The sequence below is a fragment of the Rattus rattus genome, chromosome X (assembly GCF_011064425.1).
Source record: "Rattus rattus isolate New Zealand chromosome X, Rrattus_CSIRO_v1, whole genome shotgun sequence".
Lineage (NCBI taxonomy): Eukaryota > Metazoa > Chordata > Mammalia > Rodentia > Muridae > Rattus > Rattus rattus.
In genome coordinates this window covers 53725684-53742526 of record NC_046172.1, presented here as the reverse complement: position 1 = coordinate 53742526, position 16843 = coordinate 53725684, and the positions used below count along the sequence as shown (strand labels likewise).

Here is a 16843-nt window from a genome sequence, read left to right as displayed (position 1 = left end):
CCAGTGAGGACTGTTGAAGAAGATGTATCTTCTTTACCCCCGATACTTCAATTTTGATGCAGCCAATGAAACAAGGTGCGATCGTGAGCTGCCGACAACGTAATGGATGGGAACAACCTGAGGAGTTTTGTGGTTTGGGGAGAAAGTGAGGATGAACAGAATAAAAGATAAAAGGGAATTTCCAAAATGAAAATCTACAATGGGAGAAGTGAAACTTTTAACTGGCCAAAAAGGAAGCTGTCTGTGATCTTTGAGGGTTCTAAGATGGGGATTATAGAGAAATTCTTGAGAAAGGTGCAGAGTTAGAAACCAAGCTGGGTAGTGACAAGGTTTGGTTAAATTGTTGTGATAAAGAAAAAGGTTGATCCAACCAAACAAAAGACCAAAAGGTGAGATTAAGAGAGGAAGCTGTCTTAAGTGGGTGGCTGGAAGGCACAGTGCTGAATTAAATTACCTACCAGAAAAGACAGTTCGGACTAACTTCCTAACTTTGGTGATGCCACACCTTCCTGAGTTTCAAAGATTCCATTTCACACTAAAAGAGATGCCACAAAATATAGCCAAGAAAACGTTTGATCATAAAATCTATTCAAAGATTGGTAGATTTTTGCAAAATGATCCTCATAATATTAAGGATACGTCCAATATTCCTTCAATTTCTGGTCCTAGTAATAGACTATGCAAAGATAATTGTAATTATATAATGCAAACTTACTGTTTTAATTGTTTTCCATCAAACGCATTAGTTTTCAATTCAGTGCCCATTGAAAAATAGTTTGAAAATAATAAATTTGCATGTCTTAAAAAATAAAAGAATGGTGAGCTTATAAGGAGCTGGAGAATGCCAACAGATATGAACATGCTAAGATGGGGGGAGGATGCTCATGAACCAACCCCTAGACAAATAACTGTGGACAGCTAAGGACTGCTGAGAGAGGGGGGCTCAGTCTTCCGCAGTAGCTAGGTGTCCCTAATCAGTTATCCAATACCAAGTAGTCAACACGAAAGTCATATACATAAACAGCAACAGCACACAGACTCAACAGGTTCTGTTTATATATTTATGCACACACACACACACACACACACACACACACACACACACACACATTAAAAAGAAAGAGACCATGAATTTGAGAGCAAATAAACAAGGGATAAGAGAGGGGTTAGAGATGGGAGGAAGGGAAAATGGCATAATATACTTTAATTTTTTTAATTTTTCAAAAAATAAAAATAATTTGAACGAGAAAAAATAATTCCTTTTGCAATTCATCTATGTTATTGACTGTAATAGCGAGTCCTTTGTTTTCATTGTTGTGGAGAATTTCATTATATGAAGAGACTACACTAGAATTATATCTTTTGGGCATTATTTTGTCTCTATATTTGAAGTGCAAATTGTACTATGACGATTCTATCTAGTACATGTCTTTTTGTGCAGTATGTTCAAATTTCTTTTTGATACACATGTAAGAATAAAATTGTCGAACCATACCTTACATATCTCATTATGTTTATTAGACACTACAGCTATGTACAATGTTCTGAAAAACTCCTAATAATTTTCAAATATTTTTGATTAAAATATAATTATATATTTCCCATTTCCCTTTCTCCTCCCCATCCCTTTCTCTAACCCCTCTCATGTTTCCCCCAACCCCTCCAATTTATGGCCCTTTTTTTATTATTGTTATATTATTATTATATACATATATACATAAAACTTCTTCCAGTGATGAACACCAAATTTGTTATTCAATATAGTCGATAATAATACAAAAATCATGTACACACAAACAATGAAAATGGACTTCTAACAATATTTTTAAGACTTCAAACTATTTTAGAATTTGTTATCAGTCATCATGCCTTAATAAAAAGAATGGCCACTCTAGTGGTCATGAGTGTTAGCTCACTGTGTGTTTGCTTTAGATTCTTCTTCTTTAGATTGTATCTTTAGATAATTAGTATGCACTTCTCTGTGTGCTTCTTACCTGTTTGTATATAGTTTATAAAAGTCTCTTGAAGGTCATTGTCTTTTTTTTCTCTTAAATTTGTTTCTACTACCTGGAGGATCTTTTTCTGTATAAAATATATGAGAATCTCTCAGCTGGAAATCACAGTGACTTGCATTTATAGACTCTTAATGAGACTTTATAAACAGGCTGCCTCAATTTTAATAACATTCAGTTTTTCTCTCTTTATGTTAATATTCCTTTGGCTTGATTAAGAAATATTTATTTTACCATGATCATAGAAATATTTTCCTAATATTATACTGTTGTTTCATCTCTCATGTATATTTATACCTCATCTAGAACCGCCGGTATGGGGGGAAGGTCTAGGTTTGTTTGTATTTAAACAGACATCTAATCAACTCCAAAGTGTTTACTGTAAATATAATTTTCCTTTTTGTGGTATAATGTTTGTCATAAATAAAATTATCGATACATGTGTTGGTCCTACATTTTTCTATTTGTTTTGTCTGTTCTTACATGAATATAGCTGCCTTAATTGATATAACTTTGTAACATACATTATATATGGTCATAAAAGTCATGCAGTTTTGTTATTTTTCTTCAGTAATGCTTTGATTATTCTTGGGATTTTCAATTTCCACATATAATGTAGAATCTGCTTCTTTTTTTTCATTAATTATCACACACACACTCACACACACACACACACAAATTGTGATTATATTATACTCTCAAAAAACTGAAATATCTGTAAACAAGATGATTCAGAACATTTTCTTATGTCATCTAACAGTCTCTACTCATAATCCCATGACTGTCTTTAAGATGTCTTTTTATAGTACCTTTATTCATTCAGCATACAGACAAAGATAACTTATTGCCATTGATTCTTTTTCCTCAATATTCTTTTCTTACAAAACCCCCTTTTCTATGGTTAAGTCCTCATAATCGTTCCCCTGTCCACATTAACATGTCTATTGCTGTCATCCCTTTCAGGTTATTTATAGACAACTTCATTAGTAAGATTTTGTGGCTACTTCTGTATGTGTTTTCAGGGTTGATCACTGGGTCTTAAACAACCAATTTATGTGTTGTTTTAGGGAAGACTATTCCCCACTCTCAGTTTTCCTCAGTTGCTTTTAGTTCTTTTTGCAGGGTTATAGCCTCTGGGCTTTGTCTGTCCATGTTAGCATGTCTGGTGTTGTGTTGTTGTCCCTGAAAACACACATAAAAGTAACATCATGAATATTGAACTGGTTATACTCCTAAGTGTGTGTGTGTGTGTGTGTGTGTGTGTGTGTGTGTGTGTGTGTGTGTGTGTGTGTAAACAATTTATAATAAAAAACAGACCACCAATTAGAAAGAGAATAAAAAGTGGTATATGGGAAGGTTTGGAGGGAGGAAAGGAAAGGGAGAAAATTGTGATTATATTATACTCTCAAAAACTGAAATAACTGTAAACAAGATGATTCAGAACATTTTCTTATGTCATCTAACAGTCTCTACTCATAATCCCATGACTGTCTTTAAGATGTCTTTTTATAGTACCTTTATTCATTCAGCATACAGACAAAGATAACTTATTGCCATTGATTCTTTTTCCTCAATATTCTTTTCTTACAAAACCCCCTTTTCTATGGCTAAGTCCTCATCTTTCCCCTGTCCACATTAACATGTCTATTGCTGTCATCCCTTTCAGGTTGTTTATAGACAGCTTCATTAGTAAGATTTTGTGGCTACATTCTGACGTTTCTAAGATACACATTCTCATAGCAAACTCTGTATTCCTCTCGCTCTTACAAATGCTTTTATAAAATTTACCATATACAGTGTTCTGCCTGTATATATGCCTATCTTTCAGAAGACAGCTCCAAGATCCTACTACAGATGGTTGTGAGCCACCATGTGCTACTGGGAATTGAACTCAGGACCTCTGGAAGAGCAGTCAGTGCTTTTAACCACTGAACCATCTGGCTCTCACAATCTTTACAGGTAACTAACGAGTACTGATAGAGAGGGAAATAGCCTTCCCTAGGGAAGGTCACACCAGTTGGTTATCCAATACCAAACGCTCAGCTCTGAAAGCATACATCCATCCATCCATCCATCCATCCATCCATCCATACATACATACAAGTAACATTACACAGACAGAGCAGGTTCCCAAATAGTATGTATTTGGGAATATACATTGCATTTAACATATATACATAATTATATGTATATAATTAAAGAAAAAGAGGCCATGAATTTGAAAGAGAACAAGATGGAAGGTTACGTAGGAGGGTTTATAAGGAGGAACTGGAAGGCAAAATGACGTAATTATGATGCCCTCTTAAAAAACTAAAAAGAGTTAAAAGGAAGAATACAAACAACAGCAACAAATAAACTTTTTTTGAAATGTTCATTTGTTTCTAGACATACCAACTCATTAGTACTATAGAATGACTCCTCCCTCCGTGTGTGTGTGTGTGTGTGTGTGTGTGTCTGTCTGTCTGTCTGCCTGCCTGTGCCTGTGCCTCGCCTGTGCCTGTGCCTGTGCCTGTGCCTGTGCCTGTGCCTGTGCCTGTGCCTGTGCCTGTGCCTGAGTGTGATTTCAGTACTGACCACTTGGGTTTGGATAACAATTTAGAGGTCTCATCCCTGGGGAAAGCTAATTATCCCTCTGTCAGCAGGCATTAATTACCTATAGCTTTTTCTTGAAGTGTGAGTCCCCATGAGCTTTCACCCTTGCACAGTAGAATTTAAATGGTGTTATCATTGTCCAAGCCTTTGTGAAGCAACCATCTTGTTGAGATTTCATGAGAGAATATTTCCTGTCTTGTCTAGAGGACATAATTTGGCAGAAGACTTCCTGTCCCTCTGCCTCCTACAGTGCAGCCACCTCCCCCACACCACACCCACACACACTCCACAATGCTCCCCATACCGCACACAGGGCTTGTACATACTTGTCAATTGAGGCTTGGCATACCAAGGTCAGTTGTTCTCTGAAATTTGATCCTTTGTGGTCCTCTCAAATGTTCTTCATTTCTTACAAAGACAAGCTTTTTTAATAAGGTGAGAGCCACACCCATGTGAGGGTATAAGGATAAGCATTTAGAATGCATTTAAGTTTAGGAAATTGGCAGAAATATGTTCTCATCTATGAACAATCTCACTAGCGAAGAGTGACTGGGTTTCCAGAATCAGGAATGATTTCCTTCCTGTTGAGCAGGCCTTCCTTAAATTCCAAGAGACAGCTGTTGGATATCACTTAGATACATCGTGGTGCCCTTAGTGATATCGTGCAGTGTTTGTCATTGCTGTGACTCACAGGCATCAAAACTAAGTGGAACTATTAAATGCCTTCTGAAGTGGAAACTTAAGGGTTCTTTGGAAAGTCATTCCTGTTGGATGGTGTTTTGCTGGGACAAACACATGAAGGAATGCTTTCCTGAAGTGGGCTCAGGTGAAAGGCTAAGGCAGACTCATGAAGGAATGTTTCACTGAAGCAGACACAGGAGAGAGGAGGTTTTGCTAAAGTAATCACGTGAAAGGACATTTGATGAAAGATTCTTTACTAAATTTAAGCACACATGTATTGGTCCACCTAACATTACGCACTTGAGCTGCATTTGCCAGGACTCTCAGACTCAAGCTGATTGGATGCAGGTGCTAAGGTGAGAGCCATGCAGAGGCAAGGCACATGGAGGGCACGTGATGTTTGGAGGATATAAATAGGACTCAAAGAAGTGACAAAGACAGAGCTTAGCTCACTGGTACAGCTAGCTGTGCAATGCTTGTGGGTCTCGCATTTTCACTGATCTTCACTTCCCTGAGAGAACAGCTGAAGAACAGCTGAGAACTTCTCCTTGTCCCTCCTGTTGATTCTACCGAACTGGACTGCTGGTGTATCCAGGAAGTGTTTCTGAGTGGGTCGAGCTGCCATTGCCGACCTGTGAACTGAACTGCTAATTTCCAGACAGCACAGATGAGAATCGCTCCAAAGAACCTTTCTAAACAGGCCCACATCCCCCATATCGTTTTTCTCCACTACCTCTGTGGGTGGCAGGCTACAAGGGAGGTTAAAGTGTTTAAGAAACATCATTTAAAATAAGGTTTTTAAAAAATTAAAGTTACAGCCTTCATCCCTTAGCAACTTGCACAGCACGGTCCTATAATCCCGAAGGAGTAGGCCCTCCAGGTTAAATCCAGTTCAAATCCATTGAGGCCTGTGTCCACAGTCTGTGGTGTCCTCAGGAATAAGATTCCATCTTCAACTCCTAGGAAGCAACCAAGGGCAACAGCAATAGCTTATGTTGATTTTAGAGTATCCTGGACTCTTATGACCAACAACTCAAAAGGAGGCTTTCCATGTCTGGCTCTGGGGATTCTTTTTATAGTTATGGTGCATATATATACATACATGTGTGTATCTGTACTTCTATGTATGTATAATTAAATATACACTCATGTGTATTTATGTAATTTTAGGTGTATATGAAATAATAAAATTCACTATTATTATTATTGCAAACAGTGTTATTCATGTCCCGCTGTCCCCTCTCCTTCTGTATTGTCCTCCCCAATCCAAATTAAATTTTTTTCTCATTTATCCCTTCATATAACCCATTCCCTGTAATTCCTCTCTCTAGAGCTCTTTCTCCACACTCTTGGTTTCTTTTTACTTTCCTTGTTTCTGCATTTACTCCAAAGTATTTGCTCATATCTGAAGGTTTGGGGTGAAGAAACAGAGAAAAATGTGGTGGTTTTTCTGTTTCTAGGGTACGTCATTCAATTTAATAATTTCTATTAACATCCACATACCTGCAAATTTTTATTTATTGTTTTTCCTTGAAGCTTAGTAGTATTCTGTAGTATACATGGGCCACATTTTCATTTCCCATTCATTGCTTGAAGAACATTTAAACTACTTCCATTTACTAGTTCTTGTGAGTGGACAGCAACAACAAACAGCCGAGCAAGTATCTGTAGAGTGAGAAGTCCTTTAGGCATGTGCCAAGGAATAGTATAGCTGGGTCATATAATACATTTATTTTAGCTTTTAGATAATTCTCTTCACTGAATTCCAGAGGGCCAGTACCAGTTTACAATCTCACTAGCAATGAATGAGGGTTCCCCTTTCCCATCATCCTTACCATCATTTGTTGTAAGTTCTTTCCTTTTTTTATTGGATAGTTTATTTATTTACATTTCAAATGTTATCCCCTTTCCAGGTCTTCCCTCTGGAACCCCCCACCCCACCTTCCCTCCCCCTGCTTCTATGAGGATACTCACCCACACGCCCACCCACTCCTTCCCAACACCCCACCCAATTATCTAATATATACAAAGAACTCAAGAGGTTAGACTCCAGAGAACCAAATAACCCTATTAAAAAATGGGGTACAGAGCTTAACAAAGAATTCACAGCTGAGAAATGCCGAATGGCTGAGAAACACCTAGAGAAATGTTCAACATCTTTAGTCATAAGGGAAATGCAAATCAAAACAACCCTGAGATTTCACCTCACACCAGTGAGAATGGCTAAGATCAAAAACTCAGGGTGACGGGGTTGGGGATTTAGCTCAGTGGTAGAGCCGCTGTCTAGGCAAGCACAAGGCCCCTGCCCGGGTCCCCAGCCTGAAAAAAAAAAAAACAAAAACAAAAAACAAAAAAAAAACAAAAACAAAAATCAGGTGACAGCAAATGCTGGTGAGGATTGAGAAAGGAACACCTCCATTGTTATTAGTGGGATTGCAGCTGGTGAGTTCTTAATCAACATTTCTGACTGAGTAAGATAGAGTCTCAAAGTTGTTTTAATTTGCATTTCCCTAATTGCTAATGTTGATGAACAATTTTTTTTTTTGCAATCAGCAAGAGGGTTTATTGTCAGGATACACAGGTACCTGCGGGCGTCTCAGTCAGCTCGGAAGGACTGGCGTGCCCAGCAGAACCAGGGACGGGTTTTTAGGCCCTGGGAGCAGAAGGGCATACAGAAGCCAGGATGCATGGTTACAGGGACTTGATTGGTGGATTCAAATGAGGCGAGAGAGGGGTATGGTTACACAATTGGCTATTTCAAAAACATATTTCAAGTGAGGTTAAAAACACAGCAAAAGAGTACGTGCAGGCTGGGGCCCCATAGAATCAGGGTTAGGGCTTATCCCTTCCTGCTAGATGGCCTATGAGCTGTCTGAGTACTGGCTGGTTCTGCATTCCTTCTTCCTTATCTTTGTGGTCTGTCAGTTTTAACGGTGGGGCAGGCCCCATTGGTAGGGCCGGGCGTGCCTTGACCTGCCCAGGCCTGTTTCAGCCTGAGTCTGTAAATTTTGAAACTTACCTTTAACTTCATATTTTTAAACCCAAATCTGTATAATTTTCCTTCATTCTCTTTCTTCTACTAAGTAATTCTAATCTTAGAATTTTGATATCAAGTCTCAGATTTGGTCTCACCAGTTGTCCTAACTGACTGGTACTGTTGTCTCAGAACCATCAAATCAAGACAGCACCCACTGATTTTTAACAAAAGCAATTAACCTGTTTGTCATGCAAGGTCCAGAAACTAAAAACCAAGAAATTATTAGTAATGGCCCAGCCATATAGCAGAGAGTAGGGTAGTCATCCAGGGGAGACCGAGTGAACCAAGACCAAACCAACCTTTGTTGAGCGCCTCTATCTTTTTGTAGAGTCAAACCTATTTAACTAGTTTCCTTTAACACACACATGGACCTATAACTGTAGCAGAAGAAAACCAAGAAGGGCCCCATAAGGGAAGATATCAGAGTAGTCATCCAAGGAGATCTACTAAACCAGCTCTCGAACCACCCCTGATGTGCTTCTGTCTGTCTCTCTGTCTTTTGTCTAACCTTTCTCTAAGTTTATTCATGAGTCTTTAATTACTTCTGAATGGTCTGCATAGAAGCAACACTCTTCTTTCAGTGTAGCACACAGACTCTTTTAGGAATATCAAGTCTAATCTTCTCCTATTCTGAAGGATCACTCTGAGAGGGAGGTTAGGTATTCTTGGAGGTCAGCTAAAAAGTCTTTTCACTCTTTTTATATCTGAGTCAATGGCAGTTCTGAATTCTCTATAAGCCTTGGTATTGCAGGGTAATGGCAGATGTCCTTGCTGCTTTTGGCACCTAGATAGCCCTCAACTCTTTTTTGTCTTACTAAGTCTTTAGCATCAGGATTCCAAAATCTGACACTATCTAAACCTACACACCAAAGGTCATGACTAGCTTTAGAAATTCTAAACTTTTTGTGATCCCTGAGGGTACAGTCCCAAGTGTTAGGAGTACTAACATATGCAATGTTACAGGAGAAATCAAGCCTATCCCAACCTATCTTGACACAAACATGAAATTAAGTCTAGGAAAATCTGAGTTTCCTCAGGTCCCAGCAGCCCCCAACAGCTAGTACACGGCTGGTGAGGGCTGAGAATTGATGGCTGTCAGGTTGGTCAGCAGCACCAGGTATGGTCCTTTCCAGTGAGGCTCGAGTATCTGGGTTCAGTGCCATCGTATGTAGCCGAGTCTCCAACCTGGAACTGATGAGATGTCTCGGGGGTCCCCGGGGCATAGGCTGCTGCCAGCTGTGAGCAGATTTCTTTCTGTATCACCTGTAGGTCTTTTAGCCTGGCATACAAATCATCATTACTATGACACATGTTGGTGATGAACAATTTAAGTTGTTCTTAGCCATATTTTCTTTGAGAACTCTCTATTAAATCCATATGCTATTTTTTAATTGGGTAAAGCTGTCAAAATTCCTCCCCACAGAAGGGTTCTATCACTAATTGACTGTTGCCTTAGCTGTACAGGAAATTTCCAGCTTTATAGGCTTTTACTTGTCAATTGTTGGCCTTGACAACAACTGGGCAAATGAAGTTCTTTTCAGAAAGCACTTTCCTATTGTAGCCGGACTGTTGGCTACTTTATAGGTTCTTATTTCTACCACCCTTCTCCACCCTTATCCTTTCTAATTCCCCCAACACTAGGTAGGAGAGGAAGGAGGCTAGAGGGAAAAGGAGGAGTATCATTAGATTACTTCCTGCTGATTAGGGGAATCAAGTTCTTTGGGGAAATTTTGAGCTTCATCATCAGGATATCTCCAACCAGCAAATAACAAGCAGCAAGCAGAAGCAGCAAGAAGAAAAGCAGCAGCAGCAAGAGGAGCAGTAGGAGGAGCAGCAGCAGGAGGAGCAGCAGCAGGAGGAGCAGCAGCAGCAAAAGCAGCAGCAGCAAAAGAGGAGGAGCAGCAGCAGCAGGAGGAGAGCAGCAGCAGGAGGAGGAGGAGCAGCAGGAGGAGGAGCAGCAACAGCAGCAGGAGGAGGAGCAGCAGGAGGAGGAGCACCAGGAGGAGGAGGAGCAGAGGAGGAGGAGGAGGAGCAGGAGGAGGGGCAGCAGGAGGAGGAGGAGCGGCAGGAGGAGGAGGAGCAGGAGGAGGAGCAGCAGGAGGAGGAGGAGCAGGAGGAGGAGGAGGAGGAGGAGCAGGAGGAGGAGCAGCAGCAGGAGGAGGGAGCAGCAGGAGGAGGAGCAGCAGCAGGAGGAGGAGCAGCAGCAGGAGGAGGAGCAGCAGCAGGAGGAGGAGGAGAAGGCAGCAGAGCAGCAGGAGGAGGAGGAGGAGGAGGAGGAGGAGGAGGAGGAGGAGGAGGAAGAGGGAGGACCACAGCCTCTCAGGGCTCTAGTATTTTTTATACCCTCTCAAATGTCCCTAGAATCCCAATGTCATACACGTGCAGAACCTATATGCAGCTGGCAAAATCACACCCCTGCCAGAGCACAAGGCAAATCATCATCTGGTGCAGTGGACACGCTGAAGCAGCCGCATATCCCACACCTAGGATTAAAACAAAAACATATATATACCCATAACATGTCTATGATATTAAAGAAACCAAAATTCTCATTACATCCTTCACCTGAACACTGTAGGATGCTGCCCATGTTTTCTTCTAGTACGTTCAGCATTTTAGGTTTCACACCAAGTTACTTAATCCCGATCCATTTGAAGCTGATTTGGTGGGGTGGGGGTCTGATAGGTAGGAGTCTAATTTAACTTTTCTACATATGGACTCCCAGTTTTCCAACTCCATTTGTCGAAGATGCTATCTTTTTTTTCTGATATACGTTGTTGAAATCTTTGTCAAATATAAAATGCCTACTATTATATGTACTCATGTTTTGAGACTTCTATTTTGTTCCGTTGGTCTACATATCTATGTGCCTGTACAATGCAGGGCTTTTTATAACTCTAGGTATGCAATATGTCTTAAAATCTAGTTTTGTAATCTGCCCATCACTTTTTAAGTTTGGTTGGTTGGTTTGGGTTTGGGTTTGGGGGAAAGGGTTTAGAAGATTTGCTCAGAATTTCTTTGACTATCTGAATTACTTTGTGGTTCCATGTATATTTTAGATTTTTTCTATTTCTGTGGAGAATGTTGCTGGTTTTAAAAATCCTTTTATTTTATTAAAATGTATTTCATACAACATATTTTATATTCTTTCCTCTCACAACTCTTCCCAGATCCTTCCCACCTCCCTACCCACCCAACTTCATGTTTTTTTTTCTCTTTCTCTCAAAAATGGGGGGGGACAAGAAATAGAAATCAAAACAAATGTTCTTAGATGAGAACATACTTCTGCCACTTTCCTAAACTTTTAGACATAAATAAAACTCATAAATTTATATAGATTTTTAGATAATTACTAACAATCCTTCAATAATGGGTTTTGTCTTGACCAAGAATAAAATGTATAAACAAGAATAAAATACATTCAACATGGATCATTGAGAACAGAAACTGTCTCTATGTCTGCATTCTATGAATCCCTTGCATTCATTGAGAAGTTATACCACAAAAAAGAAAAACAGCGTTGGATTCCCAACACATAAAAATACAGTTACTACATAATTACTATGTACAATGTACAGTAATGTCCACTATAAATTGAAAACCAATAAAGTATAAGAAATGCATTTCTTTGATAAAAACTGCATAGTATTGGTACAGAGACAGGCAGGTAGACCAGTGGAATAGAACTGAGGACTCAGAAATGAACCCACACACCTATGGTCACTTGATTTTTGACAAAGGAGCCAAAACCATCCAATGGAAAAAAGATAGCATTTTCAGCAAATGGTGCTGGTTCAACTGGAGGTCAACATGTAGAAGAATGCAAATCGATCCATGCTTTCACCCTGTACAAAGCTTAAGTCCAAGTGGATCAAGGACCTCCACATCAAACCAGATACACTCAAACTAATAGAAGAAAAAACTAGGGCAGCATCTCTGAACACATGGGCACTGGAGAAAATTTCCTGAACAAAACACCAATGGCTTATGCTCTAAGATCAAGAATCAACAAATGGGATCTCATAAAACTGCAAAGCTTCTGTAAGGCAAAGGACACTGTTGTTAGGACAAAATGACAACGAACAGATTGGGAAAAGATCTTGACCAATCCTACAACAGATAGAAGGCTTATATCCAAAATATACAAAGAACTCAAGAAGTTAGACTGCAAGGAGAGAAATAACCCTATTAAAAAAATGGAGTTCAGAGCTAAACAAAGAATTCACAGCTGAGGAATGCCGAATGGCTGAGAAACAACTAAAGAAATGTTCAACATCTTTAGTCATAAGGGAAATGGAAATCAAAACAACCCTGAGATTTCACCCTCACCCAGTCAGAATGGCTAAGCATTCAGTGACAGCAAATGCTGTGAGGATGTGAGAAAGAGCAACACTTCCATTGTTGGATTGCAGACTGGTACAACCATTCTGGATATCAGTCTGGAGGTTCCTCAGAAAATTGGACATTGCACTTCCTGAGGACCCAGCTCTACCTCTCTTGGGCATATACCCAAAAGATGCCCCAACATATAAAAAAGACACATGCTCCACTATGTTCATAGCAGCCTTATTTATAATAACTAGAAGCTGGAAAGAACCCAGATGCCCTTCAACAGAGGAATGGATACAGAAAATGTGGTACATCTACACAATGGAATGTTACTCAAGTATCAAAAACAATGCCTTAATGAAATTCATAGGCAAATGGTTGGAAATGGAAAATATCATCCTGAGTGAGGTAACCCAATCACAGAAAAACACACATGGTATTCACTCATTGATAAGTGGATATTAGCCCAAATGCTTGAATTGCCCTAGATGCACAGAACACATGAAACTCAAGAAGGATGACCAAAATGTGAATGCTTCACTCCTTCTTTAAAAGGGGAACAAGAACACCCTTGGCAGGGAATAGGGAGGCAAAGATTAAAACAGAGGCAGAAGGAAAGCTCATTCAGAGCCTACCCTACATGTGGCCCATACTTATACAGCCACCAAACTAGATAAGATGGATGAAGCAAAGAAGTGCAGGCCGACAGAAATCAGATGTAGATCTCTCCTGAGAGACACAGCCAGAATACAGCAAATACATAGGAGAATGCCATCATTAAACCACTGAACTGAGAACGGGACCCGGTTGAAGGAATCTTAGAAAGGACTGGAAGAGCTTGAAGGGGCTAGAGACCTCATATGAACAACAATGCCAACCAACCAGAGCTTCCAGGACTAAGCCACTACCCAAAGACTATACATTGACTGACCCTGGGCTCCAACTGCATAGGTAGCAATGAATAGCCTAGTAAGATCACCAGTGGAAGGGGAAGCCCTTGGTCCTGCCAAGACTGAACACCTAGTGAACGTGATTGTTGGGGGGAGGGTGGTAATGGGGGGAGGATGGGGAGGGGAACACCAATATAGAAGGGGAGGGGGAGGGGTTAGGGGGATGTTGGCCCAGAAACCGGGAAAGAGAATAACAATCGAAATGTAAATAAGAAATACTCAAGTTAATAAAGATAACAAAAAAAGAAAAAAAGAAGAAATGCATTTCTTATACCTACAAAAATGAGTCTTTTAAAGTGTATTATTTTTATAAAAAGTATATGTATATACATATATGTTTTGTGTACTCCTTAAAAAATAATAAATTCAGAATGATCCACACACACAAAAAAATCCCTATTATGCCACCAACAAAATTACAGTTACAGAGAACCCAGGACGGACAACCAGCCTCAGGGTCTGCAGAATGTCAATTTACTCACCAACCACTTCAAACTGCGAAGGTACAAAAAACAAACCAAACCAACCAACCAAACCCAACCAAAAAAGAAAGAAAGGAAAAGAAAGAAAGAAAAAAGAAAGAAAGAAAGAAAGAAGAAAGAAAGAAAGAAGGAAGGAAGGAAGGAAGGAAAGAAAGAAAGAAAGAAAGAAAGAAAAGAAGGAAGGAGGAAGGAAGAAAGGAAGGAAGGTAGGTAGGGAGGGAGGGAACGGAAGGGGAAAAGGGGTGAGGCTGACAGTAGATAAGGATGAAGAGTATGATGGAGACGCTGAACATTTTGCTTCCACCTGCTATGCCTGTCCCTGCTTACTCATCAGGGAACAGGCACAGAAGTCAGGATTTGCCTGAGCTTACAGCTGAGAGGAGTGGAAACTGATCTGCTGTCAGGCCAAGATTCTAGCCACATAAACACACAGCAAAGGAATCTCCCCCAAGTAACAGACTTAGTCATTGCACATTTAGACAGTCTATGAGCCTAGAGCAGGTCATGTGGGATCTGTACCAGGCAAAGCAGCCAGGCAATATTTGGTTCCTAACAGGCAAGTATGGTGGCTTTCAGAAGACAAGTCACAGAGACTTGTAGCCAAAAGAAGTCAAAGGATCAGCAAAGCATGATTTGAGCCCAATAGTCCTCGGAGAGATGAGCATGGTTAAGGCAGGAGAGCCCTTCTGAGTGACTGTCCTGCTGTGGTAGCCCTAAAGGCAAAGGTATGCCCCAAAGCCCCAGAAAGCATGAGGAGAAACAAACAAAAACCTGTGGAATCACCTGTAGACTTCTTCTCCAGGAAATAGTTGTGCCTCCAGCTATGACAGTCATGTCTACTAGGCCTCATCCATCTCAGTGGTTCCTAGAACCTCAAATCCTTTCTAATATTTTTGTCTTCAACTAAAGGCATTTACCCACTAATAGGATAAACCTAGAAAAATTTAAAGTCACAGTTCTGATCAATCCGGTTCATGAAATCTGCAGAAGGCCTTCCTCCACACTCCTGTGGGGCAGATGCTCTTCAGTCCAACCATAACCACTGAAAGCTCAGATCTCTGCCACTTCACTGTTTCCGGAGATGAGACAGGTTTGTATTTTCCAGTTCTCAAGATATCTCTCATGGGCTGGGGATTTAGCTCAGTGGTAGAGCCCTTGCCTAGCAAACGCAAGGCCCTGGGTTCGGTCCCCAGCTCCAAAAAATAGAAAAAGAAAAAAAAAAAAGATATCTCTCTGCAGATGAGTTCCTTCAGCTATGCCAAAGCATCACTCTTTAGTGCCTCTCAGATGAAGCAGAAAAAACCCAAAGTAGTGCTCAAAGTTGTGCATCATCAGCAGGACACCAGTCAGGAGCTCGCTGATCACCAGCAGATGGTGGATGTAGGCACCAGCGTGGTTCTTACAGCAAGTAAGAACACCCTCTTACAAGTGGGTGAAAGTCTTCCTGGTACCTTTTCTCCTTCAGACTGATTTCAAATGATTATCTTCTCCTGCTTCCATTTTCTTTATTTGATCCAAGCATTTTATTTCTTCGTGGATTCCATTTTGTTGCAATAATGTCTCCTCAGGGTTCAGCTGGCAATGGAAGGTGAAAGTCAGGGCACAGCCCAGCTCGGTCACTTGATATGGGAAAATCTCTCAAACAAGTTCACTCCTCTTTCAATACACTCAAGCACCTCATCTGGCCGGCTGACACTGCAGATGAGCCTTGGTTTGTCCTCTGGCAGCTCCGCAGTGACTGATGACAGCAAGTGCAGCCTGGTTTCTGTGACTGCTGGATTCCATTGAAAGCCGTCCAGAAGGAAGCCCCCGACAGGCCTCTTGGCTGTCTCTCATGCCGACCTCAACCTGTCTTCCTTCACATCTCTGCCTTCAATCACTCCAATGATCCTACTTTTCTGAAGGACCTCAGACTCTTCCTGTAGTCGCAAACAGCTGTCCAGGAGCAGAAACGACTGGTCCACAGACTTCCTGGCCCTTTTTATGGAAGTTGCTTCTGCACAAGATGCCTCCCCATCCGAGAGGCACTGGAACCAATCAGGCTGCAGGGCCTCCTGAATTGCCATGGACTTGGAAACCGTCAGTTCCACTCAACCTCCAAAATCCTACACAGACTCAGACTTAATAGTTATGTAACCAGCTGGGCCGGGGCTGACTGGCTCACACAGGAAACAGTAGAAGAGCGATTCTGGCATGCTTATAAAAGCTTCCAATTCCTTTCTTATGTTCTGCCAAGACTTCATGATGCTCTGCTCTGTATGATTAGCTTCAGCACTCACAGGGATGACAGTGTAAGGTGGGACTCCATGAATATTATGCGGTGTCTGATGTTCGGGTGTGGGGCAGAGCCAGCCCTAGTGTAGAGCAGACAGCCTGGAATGTCCACTGTGCAGTCCCCTGCTTTACCGAGGTTTTGAAGTTTTCTTAGAGGACAGCCATTACCGACTTTGATGAGACTCAGCTTCATCATTAGGGATTCATCTGGGTTAGGTTCACAGGTTTTAGTCAGTCCATTAGCATCAAGGGAGGAACATGGCAGCATCCAGGCAGGCGTGGTACAGGCAGAGCTCTGAGTTTACAGCTTCATCTGAAGGATGCTAGCAGAATACTCTCAACATGGCTTTTCAAAAGGCCTTTAATGATCATTTGTCTTACCTCATATTCCCTCATTTTCCTTGCCTTCCCCATTTAATCATCTACTCTTGTTTTCCCTTTATGTCTTTATAGCACTGTACTCTATTTCCCCCTTCCCTGAAAGAA

General features: G+C 40.8%; 1 pseudogene; it reads right to left on the bottom strand.

The window, feature by feature from the left end:
* Positions 1-15312: 15312 nt before the first annotated feature.
* LOC116889342 lies at positions 15313-16559 on the bottom strand (annotated as a pseudogene).
* Between the last annotated feature and the right edge of the window lie 284 nt (positions 16560-16843).